General features: G+C 42.4%; 1 protein-coding gene across 3 annotated transcripts in view; it reads right to left on the reverse strand.

Annotated features, from left to right (window-relative positions):
• Positions 1–12,989, reverse strand: part of CDON (cell adhesion associated, oncogene regulated) — a 76,035-nt gene extending 63,046 nt beyond the window's left edge. For 2 of the 3 annotated variants that reach the window (XM_079763201.1, XM_079763199.1), the window contains exon 1: positions 12,788–12,989. The gene's annotated coding sequence lies outside the window, so the exon portion shown is untranslated. Of the gene's footprint in view, positions 1–9,546; positions 10,234–12,787 lie in introns of those variants that run through there. The other variant, XM_079763200.1, reaches the window with a different exon arrangement.
• Between the last annotated feature and the right edge of the window lie 229 nt (positions 12,990–13,218).

The following is a 13,218-nucleotide window of genomic DNA, read 5'->3' on the forward strand; positions in this document are numbered from 1 at the left end:
ACAGTTAACAACAGTTTTAATCGACACTGAGACACAAATTAGCTATCATTAGATGCTTTAGAATTGGCACTTATTTTATCCATCATATGCAGTGTAAAACAAAAGAGAAAGAGCTAACAATTGATAAATGTAATATTAAAAGAATCACTTAAAACTGCAAATCTTGTATTCCTTTTCTAACACCTCTAGGAAATGAAAAACAGACTGTGTTTCAGCATCACCTGTCATGTTTGGGATACAGGGGTACCATGGAGCAACTGTTAAGACAAAGAGCGTATCAATGTCGATTTTATATTCATTCCACAACTAAAGACACAAATGGAAAATGAGATGTATTTCTAAAAAGCCATCTTTGCTATTTTCCTTACTTTACATATAACTGGAAAGAAATTTCAAACTTCATTTCAGCTGGAATATACTGTTCAAGAATTTCTAAGCATCCAAGTACCTGCTATAAAGAAAGGTTTAGAAAGGATTCCCGTAGCTAAGAAAAACTAAGGAAATGACCTCTTTAGAGGGAAGAGAGTTAAAATACAAGACATCGAGGGCTCAATTTTACCTTAGGCAAAATTCACTTCAATATCATCCATTAGGTCAATAGAATCCAGAATGCAGTTGTGGTTTACAAATGGCAAAGACAAATGTGCAATTTCGAAGCACAAATGTGCAATTAAAACCTAAATTAAGTTTTCAAAAACTACCATTTCAAATAGCCTCCTTTTCCAATCATAGAGACTTTAAAAATGACCTACCTTTGAGCTGCATTAAAACTCTTGTATCTGATACCAATGCTCAATCATTTATTGACCCATTTTCATGAAAATTTTACTATCTCATGCATTTATGGTAAATAGCAAAAAGAAAAACGTATGTAAAACACTCTGCAACATACAATGGGCTCTATAAAAGTTATTTAAGAAATGCTCAATGAGAAATGGAGAGAAGGATGAAATTATTGTGTGTATATGGTAAACAGAATCATGAGACAGGAGGTGTAATTGGACTCATAACTGCTCTCCAAGAAACTAAGCGAGCACAGGGAATGTCATGGTCCCTCAGGTGCCCGTCTGTGCATGCCACACAGACCAGGGCAGTGCACTCCTTTCCCAGGCCTCTGGGTGCAACACCTGGTAAGTCTGAAGGGCACCCAAATAGGCATGGGCCCTGCTTTGCAAAAACAATAAATATGTCCCTCCTTTGTCACCATATTATTTATTTACTAGAGGCCTGGTGCACGAATTCGTGTACCAGTGGAGTCCCTTGGCCTGGCCCGTGGGATTGGGCCGAAACTGGCTCTCTGACATCACCCGAGGGGTCCTGGATTGTGAGAGGGTGCAGGCCAGGCTGAGGGACCCCACCGGTGCATGATCGGAGCCGGGGAGGGACATGGGAAGTTGGCCAGCTGGGGAGGGACCATAGGAGGGCTCCAGGGCATGTCCCAATCAGCCAGACCCCAGCAGCAAGCTAACCTACCAGTTGGAGCATCTGCCCCTGGTGGTCAGTGCATGTCATAGCAACTGGTTGACCGGTCTACTGTCTGCCCCCTGATGGTCAGTGCACGTCATAGCAAGCGGTTGAGCGACCTTAGCATATCATTAGCATATTACGCTTTGATTTGTTGAATGGCCGACCCAACAACTGCACACAGCATATTAGGCTTTTCTTAGATAGGATTAAATTGCCCAAGGATACCTGTAGCACAGTCACTCTGGGTACTGACACAAAAGATGTTAGTATTGTTTAGTGAATTAAAAAGAACTTTTACAACTAAATGGGGACTTTGCCTACTAAATGTCATGTGAAAGGATGTTTTTCCCCAGAAAAATCACATTTCAACACAAATGGGAAGAAAACCCTTACTTGTACAAGTAAAAAGATTCAAAACTTGGGGCCTCATTCTTGGCTGTTAAAGGCCTCAGGAGTTAGATGTGTGGTGCCTGTTAATTTGATTCCATGCTCAGCTGACATCTGTAACCACAACTAAGTATTCTGTACATGGTCTAACTAGCTAAGAAAACATGGATCTGATCAACCGTTCAAAGGCTTGTTTACAGATCTGATCATGTCCTTACTTTTCCCCTAATAATCTGGAAGAGAAATCCCAAAATAAGTAAATCATTGACAATTTTTCTTTAAAAGAATTTCTACTGTTGTTTGCATGTGGGGTGGGATGCAGCCTGGACTTACAGGGTTCACATTTAGAAACCCACTTTGGGAGTTAGCTATAAGACTCCTGCTAACAGTAGTAAAATGTATGTAGTCAAATCCCTGAGCTAAAATTTACTTGATGCCACAAAGCATTGGTATCAAATGTCTGTACACGCTGTATTGTATGATTAAAAACCCCACTGTGGCTGCTGTCATAGTAACAAATGTGAAATTATTTTAAGACCTAACCACTATGACAATAGCTCTTTTAAAATGCATCCTCGAACACAAAAGAAATAACAAATAATGACAAGTGTGTTTGCTAGCTTAATAATAGGAGACCACAGTTAACAACCCATCTTGTAATAACTCAAAATCGCCTTCAGTTAGCCACGAGATGAAAAAAAACTTAATCTAAAATGCATGATAAAAACTCTATGAAAGACCTAGATAGGCTACAGTCAAAAATGAGAACTGCAATTTCTTTTAAAAGACAAATCCAACTAAAATACAAAATAACCTAAAACATGATGACTAGAGCTTAGAATTGGGAACTCGGGATAGAAGTTTGATCTGTTTTTGTTTTAATTTCAAAAAGGACTTGACCATAAAATAGAAAGTATGCCCAATTTTCAATAAATAGGAAACAAAAACTGATTAAGAGATCGGAACTTCCTAATCAGATTATGACTTGACGATATGTTCTTAAACAGAAGTACATATTTAAAATTAGTTTTAAAATAATCCTCTTTACTGCAGAACAAAACCTGTAATTTCGTAATGGAAGAAACAATCAAACAACCTTGTTCAAGAAGGTGATCACACAGTAAGATGAACCACTAAGCTAAATTAGGGAGACAACATAATAGTAAGAATTTAGTGTGGTTTTACTCAAGAGTTTAGTAATCTATTAAGAATTATAAAAATACTAGAGGCCCAGTGCATGAAAATTCATGCACTGGGGGAGGTCCTTCAGCCCGGCTTGCCCCCTCTCACAGCCGACAGGGCTCATGGCTGCCGTGAGCCCCAGGCCTTTGTCCAGATGGACATCCGCCCTAATTAGCATATTACTCTTTTATTAGTATAGAAGATCTTCTCAGTATTTGGCAGTCCCAGGATCTGCTATACTGCTCAGATACTTGGATACCAAATTGAAATTCTGATATACGAGTTGTCATTAAAACATGCTAACATCTTGCCCTAACAGGTTTGGCTCAATGGATAGAGCATCGGCCTGCGGACTCAAGGGTCCTGGGTTCGATTCCAGTCAAGGGCATGTACCTTGGTTGCGGGCACATCCCCAGTAGGGGGTGTGCAGGAGGCAGCTGATTGATGTTTCTCTCTCATCGATGTTTTTAACTCTCTATCCCTCTCCTTTCCTCTCTGTAAAAAAAAATCAATAAAATATATATATATAAAAAAAAACACATGCTAACATCTAAAAATCTAATTTCATGGCAAGGGTGAACAGAGATTTGATTGGTAACACGATGTTATTTTACTGGTGTTTATAAAAAGGAGTCAAAAGCACCTTTCCTACAAAACTGTCCTGTCGCATTCATAGTCTCATTCAGACATTCAGCCTCACATGGCCATCTTATAAGCCCAACTTCAAACTTTTTCCAATATGTTGCAAGCTATGTAATATCCAGGCAAATGATGAAGTTTAACTCCATTTTGCAGATAAGGATTCTTCAGACCCACTCTTCTCCTCATAGTCAACAATCTGAGAGGAACCATTGAAATGACTGGAACAGAGGTACGTGCTACACAGCACGCCCACCCCAGCTGAAACTGTTCTCCGATTCTTACTGCCTTATTCCCTGTGTTGTTATTTTGTTAGACACCCGCCCTGAGGCCAAAACCATGAAAATAAGCCAAAATAAATGGGCGGGAAAAATGTCTTATCCCTAGCTTATGATGCTATTTTTCTTTTTATTGGAATAAAAGAGGCTGCCAAGTTCTGATGTCACTGCAGTAATTTTATGGCCTGATAAAAGCCGTATTTTATCCATTGAAACATTCGTCCCTATTGCCAACTTTACCTCCAACCAGTGTGTAGGATTACTCAACTGAACAGATATCAAATTATGGTAAAATAGAGTATAATAATTACTTTTACTCCAATACCATAAAAAGCCAGTAACTGTCAGACGTTTCCCTGGCAAGAGACAGAAGCCAGAATGCACTTTTTAGTCCCTATATATCCAGGAGAACTCCTGTAATTCTGAGTGTTTGAAGACAAACACACGAAACATGACATCAGCTCTCTAGAGACATTTAATGTTGCACAGAACAAAAATATGCATTTTAAATATATAAAATTGTTGCAATATTAGTCAAGCGTTCCAGTAATAAATGACACAGATGTCCTGGTAGTTGCAACAGTTAACTATTTTCTCTTCATCTATCGTTTTCTTTAATCTTCATTATTTGCAGCTGCGGTATACCTGAACGTGGCATGGAGAACCACCGATTTCACTGGATTTTTAAGAACAAAACTGTGTGCTGAAATCATCCATGGATCTAGAGGAGATAGTTTAGCATCTTGCTACTCAGTGTGGGCTACCCAGTGTCATTAATATCATCAGAAACTTGTCAGAAAGGGAGAATCTTGGGATCCACCCTAAACCGACCAAATCAGCAGCAGAGAAAGCAAGGTTTGTTCACGGGAGGAAGGCACTGTAGCTGCGGACTGCAGAAGCACCAGGTATAAGGAACCATGTACGCCCTAGCGAAGACCTAAGCCTGTGGTCGGCAAACTGCGGCTCTCAAGCCACATGCGGCTCTTTGGCCCCTTGAGTGTGGCTCTTCCACAAATACCACGGCCTGGGCGAGTCTATTTTGAAGAAGTGGCGTTAGAAGAAGTTTAAGTTTGAAAAATTTGGCTCTCAAAAGAAATTTCAATCGTTGTACTGTTGATATTTGGCTCTGTTGACTAATGAGTTTGCCGACCACTGGCCTAGGCTCTAATCAGTGAGCAACGTGGGGTCTTTGGAGAAGTCGGTTGTAAGAGCAGTCACATGATCAGATTTATGCTTTAGGAAGATCGTTACTCTGGCAAAATGTAGAATGGATGATTTGGAAAAGAGAAAACCAAGACTGGAGACAGGGAGATGAGGCAGCAGCAGGTGAAGCAGGAGTTATGCCTATTGTTTTGTCTCCCATTCTGAATCGCCTCTCAGCCCTCTCTCAAATTTTGAAAAGAAGGCTGGAGGAGTATGATAATGGAAACAGAGAAGAAAGAGAGAGCTTAGAGGTTACAGGGAGGGTACAGAGGGCTTTATGTGTAAACAGAAGTATAAAACAGTGAAAACTCAGTCTATTTTTCTGCTTTATTAAATAGAGAAATTACTATTTTGTTGATTTGGGATTCTATACTCCTTTCAATCACTCAATCATATCAATTATTAACATAAATAATTAACATATATTTACAGATACAAAATGTGCACATGGTTAGATTAGATGACGATGGTCAGAATATAGTTTCATTGCTTGGATAAGTCACTGACATAGGTCTTTCTCCTCCCATATGAGTTCTTTCTCGCTCTTGAAATTCAAGTGTAGAAAAGTTTGGATGGAGGAAGAAGACAGAGACAAGAGGTACATTTATAATGTTTTACTTTATATATAACTTGTTGTGGGGGAGAATAAACAACTCGGTCAACAGAGGGCTTGAAATAAATTCTCAGGTGTGTACCTATACACAAAGGGAGCAAATACCAAATCTGTCAGTATCATCATTTCTGACACCAATATACTTAGAATACTGGGGGGGAAAAATCTCTGACATTTACTTACGAGTGAAAAAATAAAGAATTAAATTAAAGTGAAAGAGCCGGCAAGCAGAAGCAGTCCTCAACTTTATACCAGGGTTGGTTTGAGAAAATGTATTGACCCAATGGCTATTTGAAACGTTTTTAAAACATCTTCTCCCCCCTTATGCATCCAGTGGTTACGAAGACTCCCATAAAGCCTATTTCAGGGAGTCTTAGTACTTGCAAAGGCCTTTACAGGTCGTGTGGTCCAATCTGTCACCAAAGGAAGCGATCCTTTCCACAGCATCTTTGGCAAATGCCACGAGAACATGTCTAGCAATAAGGAGCTCATGCCACTTCCAGCGTGCATTTTCTGTCATGAGGCAGCTCTATGTGTCAGACAGTTAGTCCTTCCCTCTTTTGAAACAAAAAATGCGTCTTTTGAGCACCCTCTGGAACAAAGGATGCATCATATATCATCACTATTTCAACTCTCCCCACCCCCACTGAAGTCTTGGCCACTGGTGGTCTGATTTAAGAAGAAAGGGGGACAACTTGCCCCTCTGGAATGCGAGGGAACCCATCCCTGCACATGGCTGCAAGTGAAGAATGACCTTGTGTCAAGGAACTATGAAAAATAGATTTAATAAAATTACAAATGCTGAGAATACAATGTCTCCTGAGAGAGAAAGTGGCCTGTGTTCAAGCAGACCATCCAGAAAATCCTTCCACATTTCCAAGAACAGAAATATTATTCACCTCAACCACGGCTCCCTCCAAAATTTAAACAAAAACAAACACTTCTGACTCGTCAACAGCATCTTGTATTCTTGTTTCACTGTTTGGGGAAATAAACTGTATTTGGCATATTAGGGAATTCCAACAATGCAAACAGAAATTCTAAACACAAAGGCACAACCTGAAAGTAACTGTTAAGGTTATACAGCCAGTCAGTATAAGTGAGCGGAAGTCCCATTCTTTACACTCTTCCCGTAGTATAGCATACTAGCTCCATTTGCGGGGGGGGGGGGGGGGGGGGGGGGGCGGGGGGAGGAGATGGTGTTCAAAATAACATTGTGTTTTTTCATTGTCTTCTAAAAGAATATTACACTAATGCTGGGGTGATGGTCACTTCTGTGCAATTCTAAGTATTGATTATGGCAGTAAATCTTAGAAATGAAGGACATGATGATATAGATAGTTCTTCTCTATTTTGAGGCTCCCTCCATTCCCTTCTTAAAAAAAATAAAATAAATGCAGTTATCAAAAAATCTGATTTATGGAATTGTAACTGTAGGTAATGATATTACCTTCAACCCATTTTTATGTATAAAAATAAGGTCGTGAGTATTTTTCTAAGCTAGCCACAGGGATCTGATTTTCTAATAAGTTAGGCAGAAGTATTGTTATTCCCCCCCGCCCCCCAATGACCATGTGCCAATAAAATGAACTACTATGGATTTCAAAACACAAAAGACGCTACAACCATGTGAAAGGCATGTATCACCACCATACATGATGACAGATGAATCCCACAGACGCAACGAGCAGTGAAAGGAACCAGATATAAAAGAATACATACTGTCTGAGTCCACTTTTATCAAGTTCAAGAATAGGCTAACCCAGTGGTCAGCAAACTCATTAGTCAACAGAGCCAAATATCAACAGTACAACGATTGAAATTTCTTTTGAGAGCCGAAAACCGACTTCTGCGCATGGGCCATGAAGTTTCAATCTCACTGTACGTGCGCGCCCGCACGTGGTATTTTGTGGAAGAGCCACACTCAAGGGGCCAAAGAGCCTCATGTGGCTCGCGAGCCGCAGTTTGCTGACCACTGGGCTAACCTAATCTATGGTAAAATCTAATCTGTAGAGAGAATAGTTGTTGCTTATCTATCTGGGCACTGGTTACGCAGGTGTGTGCGTATGTAAAGCATCACCTAGCTGTTCACTTAGTGTACATTAGATGGGTGCTTGTGTACATCTCTGTATTCCACCTCAATTGGAAAAAAAAACAAAACGCAACACTTTGCTTTCAGGTGTCTTTTAAGTTTCAAGGGCAAAATTAAGAAAACTGTAGCACACTAAAACTTACAGCAGTTACATATGTCCACACTATTACTAACTTCTGAGAATTCCTCATTAGTTAGTACTTCCAAGAAATCACTTCTGGATCGAAATAATAGACTCCTGTACGGGAGGAATTACTAGAAATGCCAGCAGCTCACATTCACAGAGGTTTTACCATGTGCCAAGCGCTTTCCTTTCATTATCTCTTGTAATCCCCCAACAGTGGTTAGAGATACTATTGTTATTATCCCCATTTGGTAGAACAGAAAACCAAAGATTAGGTCAAGATCACTGTGCAAGCTCACATAAATAAAGAGGTGAGCCAGTCTGTAACAAGAATAGCTGAGCAGCAAGCTAAATGTCAACTGCTTAATTCTCTTGTTTGTATTAAGGTGCTATAAAAAACCAAGCACACAGTTACAAGCAACAAAACATGAGCAGAATATAAAACCTGAAGTTCAATAACATAATCTGTACTCTTTTTTTTTTTTTTTGGTCCGCTCAAGTAAAGTGTAAGAAACTTTACAGTTCCTTCAATTCTATGATTAAAGATACATCACTGGCTCTCACGAATTGAAGTCCCTGCTCACATTACAACTGATATATAGAAAAATATATTCTTTGGGGTCGCTTTTTATTATCTGTGGCTATCAAAATACATCACACAGCAAAGCAACTGAACAACCTATGAACCAAGACAGGTACAATGCTAACCACGGTGTTTACTCCAATTCATTCAAGAGTCCTTTCAATTTGGCCATACTAGTAGAAGGCATGCCCTGGATTAAGATAAAAAAAAAATTTTAAACTTATTCTCTAAAAGGCTTCTTTATTTTCTAAACGGTGTATTGTGAGGAGAATTTAGTAGGACTGCACGGTAATACATGATATACAACATGATGCTAAGCAGGGACAAAATATCAAATTAACCATCAAATAAGCTACTGCACTCTTCTGCATTCCTGGAAATCTACCAGCAGTAGAGTTCAGATTCATGTTTATTCTCAAAAGATGAAAATCAATTAACTATGGCATCCAAGATTCAGAACTCCTCTTCCTAGAAAAGAACGTAAGAAACAAACTGGGCTAAAATTCTGAAAAGTGTACCCAAAAATTATATGGGGGGGGGGGGGGAGCGAGGGAGGAAGATCCACTAATATTTCCCAAAAACTTTACTCCAAAAAATGTTTACAGAATATTTTTAGTAGATATATTTTCATTTACTAGCGGCTGCTAGCAAATCTGCAAAGCAATTCCTTAAAAAATAATATACTACAAATCAGAAAGGCTTCTTAAAGGACAACAGAAGAGAGCTATACCCTAAATGAATTTAAATTCTAAAACAGAAGAGAAACACAATAAAATCATATAAAAACAAAAGAGCAAACTAAAATATGCCTGTTCAAACAAGCATTTCACCTCTGCAAAAACGATTTGCTTCACATGAAAGTCAGATTTAGCTCTCACTTCAAAAAGTGATTGAAACAATACATGCACCCTGGCAGGCGAGACCAAACGGTAACACAATTTTACATGTTTATCAATAGATCATTCAGAGAAAACTTACCAAATCTGCAACGTGTATATGCTTGTGCCTCGGAGGGAAAGCAGGAAAATGACTTTCTGTACTTAACAGTGGCGTTCACTTGAGTGCGAAAAACCCACGGCCACAGAGCTGCTTGCAGGAAAGTCCTGACTAGCAATCTGCCTTTGGGTTGGGCTCTTCTCTTATGAGATAAGCTGTTAAGTCATGCCTTGATTTTAGATCTGCTAACATATGGAGTCTTCTAATGTAGCCTCTCTCCGCCCCTTCCCTCCTCTCCCCCCGCCCCACTGCTCCACTCCCTCTGCACACACACACACACATACACACATACAAAAAAGGCACTGCAGGGCAGAAATTCCTCAGGTGCTCGCTAATGGAATTCCCAGGGTCTTGGAGCCGCTTCGGGGATCAAGAGATCTCATAGCCCCTGCTGGGGTAAGGAGCAGCGAGTCTGTTCCATTTAATCAAATACAGAATGAATTTTCAGCTCTATTCACTAGCTTGTCTCCAGGGCTCTCAAAAGGCACCAGGCAGCGAGAATCACACACATGTGGCTCTTTTAGGCAAGTATAATTAGTTTGATTTTAAAAAGCCACATTAATAATATCACCTCAGGACCATTATTCAGGGGACAGATGACAATGATACTGTATGTTTTAAGCCTGACAATGGGGGAAAGACCACAAACAATGAGGGAAAACTTGAAGGATTAAAAAAAAAAAAAAAAAAAAAACCACGCCAGTTTTTTCATTTAATTGTAATCCAATATTTTTAAAGTGGCATTAAATATATTCCATACACTTCATTTTAATTGAAAAATATCAAGTAAAGCCCTCCTCCCTATTATCTTGAAAGTGAATCAGTACCATATATACAACAAAAATTTATAAATGAACTGTTTATAAATAAAGGGAATGTTTACACACAATATAAAATTTTACATAAAAACAATAAAACATTATTCTCAAATGTTTTATTTGAGAATAATCCAAGATAACAAAACTTCTTGGGATAAAGCCCCAATCAAAAACTGTAAATCAAGTCCTTCAAAGCAATGTATTTAGCAACCAGGCTCCAAATTCCCTTTCTAATCTAATTAGTTGCTATTAAGTGGTAAGATCATCTGCCTAAATACTACCTGGTGGACAACTCATCTACTTTTCTGATGTCTTACCTACACATCTGCGCAGTATAAACGCTAATAACAGGCAACGCCTAATGTAATTAAGTGTTATAAATAACAAATTTTTAAATTACTTATTTTTAATGTCCTATTCCCTGTCTGATTTCACTAAGATAATGTTGAATGCCTGAAATCATTTCCCCTGGATTTTACTTAGAAATCATCACCAAATTTTGGTCTAAATGTTTGCAAAAGAAACATTTTTCTAGAGAAGGAAAATTTTACTTCAACTTTTATTTTTACAAAACCATAAATGGCATCGTTTTAGAAAGTCATGAAAGCATAAAAGGTCAGAGTGGAAAAATAAGAGGAAAGCACAGCAAACCAGTCAAACAAATTTTACCTGACCTCTTTAGACCCCCATTCCTACACAAAGCCTTCCATCTCTATAGACCTTGCGAATGGGGCGGGGGTCCTATCTTAAAGGGAGCTCCTTCATGCAATGTCAAACCACCTGCAAAGAAGGCAAGGCGTAAGGCTGATGGAGAACCCAACCTGCGCAGGCTAGATCGGTGTGCTCCCCGTCCAGAGAGGTCTCTGTACCTCCCGACTCCAGAGCAGAGCTGTTTAAGTACTTTCCACAGAGGAGGAGGTTGATGCGAACCATAGCCATCAATCAAAGCATCCCAAGTGAGTTCCTACACAAACACACTACCTCTAGTAACTGATTTTCCTGGTTGACTACACTACTCAAACAAAGACAGATTTCCCAGGTACTAGATCCACGTGTGTTGTTTTTTTTTGCATGAAAGTTAAACAACATACAGGGTTGTTTTTTCTAGAAATATAAATGTTTCTGTTCTATACGCTGCCAAACACACACCCAAGGGCAGGTCTTCGCAAAATGAAACAGGTTTGCACTCCATCCTTCTCATATAACTTAAAAGCAGTTTATTTCAACATGTGCACAGCAGAAACTACGGTATTCGGTGCCTCTCTGGGTTGCCTAAGAATGCTTTCTAGTGAAGGACTAATTTTAAAATTGTCCAGAACTTTTCTGACGTTCCCTTTCACCTTGTCCTAAAAGTTGAACTAGCAACCCCCTCCCCCATCCATTTTCAGCTAAAGTAGACTACTCAAAACAACAACAACAACAAAAAAAAACCGAGCTCTAAAATGGAATAGGATGTTTTTAGGATTATACTAAGAACAAACCCGTTTCAGTCCCAGCCCTCTCCCACCACCACCTCCTCCTCCTCCCGGACACCGTCCACTAGGTAATGCCAAGTGTCAGCTCAGAGTCTGAGCTCAGGTCATGGTGTCAGCGAGGCATGGCATCAGCATTGGCCTCGTGCATCGTTGCCGGCCACCCCGGACTGAGAACCGATCTCCTGTTACCTTGAAGTCCGACCTCCTGTGTCTCGGGGTGTCTGCTGGAGGGCGCGGAGGCTGCCTCGCTGTGAATGAGGTTCTCCAGATTCTAGATCTCAGCTGGAAGGCAGCCTGCCCTCCGAGCACCTGCCACCCTCTGGAGTCCGGCCAGGAAGGACAAGCTTTCCGGAGCAGCCTCCTTGTGGACAGCCTTCCACCTGACTTGGTGGGGTCCGGAGGAACAAGGGGAGGAAGATCGGAGAGTCCCTCGACCCCCCCCCCCCCCGCCTCTGTGATTTATGACTGACAGTCCTAGATGTGGAGTGAAAGCCACAAAGGTTGGAAGCTGCAGGCTGAACGAAAGAGCGAGCTGCAATGGATGGAGAAATGAGAAGGCAACCCAGGGAGAGCTTCTGGAGAAGGAAAACGAGCTCCCGGACTGAGAACCGATCACTGACAGCAGAGAGAGACCCCGTGCGGGACGTTTCTCCCGCTCGCCCCGCAGAAATCACCGTCCCGGGGGCGCCCCGCGAGTGGAGGCTGAGGGGCGGGGACACCCGCTCCCTGGGGACGTGCCGGCGCCCCTGCTCCCCGCCAGGTTCGTCCCACCTGCCGGGCGGGTCCCTGTCACTGACACCCCGCCCTCCACCACGAGGCGGCCCAGCGTCCCCCGTCTCCGCCCGAGCCCCCAAACCCCGCGCCCCTGGGCCCGCCGGCCGCCCGCCGCGACCGCCCGTCCCCCGACCCCGCGACGAGACCCCCGCGCACCTCTCGGCGGGCCGGCGGAGCCCCCAGATCTCTCGCGGCAGCCGGCTCCCAGAGCCGCCCCAGGTCATCCCGCGCGGGCGGCTACGGCGGCGACAGCGATCCGAGCGGCCTCCACGCGCCAGGCGGGGGCGGGGCGGGGGCGCGGGTCCCCGCTCTCCTTGCGCCGCGCCGCGCCGCGCACCCGGACTCGGGGGAGGGGGGCGGGGCGGAGTCACGGCGCGCGCCCCCGCCGCTGCGCCTGCCCGCCCAGGCCTCGGCGCGCGGGCGCGTGACCCCGCGCAGCGGGAGCGCGCCACGAGGGCTGCCCCGCCCCGCCGGAGGGTGCGCGCGCAGCCGCCAGATCCTCGGCGGGGGACGGGACGTACCAATATGCGGAGGGGGCACCCTGTGCAGGGCCACCTCCAGCCCCCTTCCTGCTCGTCTACAAGAGC

Source organism: Cnephaeus nilssonii (genome assembly GCF_951640355.1).
Source record: "Cnephaeus nilssonii genome assembly, chromosome: 22".
Lineage (NCBI taxonomy): Eukaryota > Metazoa > Chordata > Mammalia > Chiroptera > Vespertilionidae > Cnephaeus > Cnephaeus nilssonii.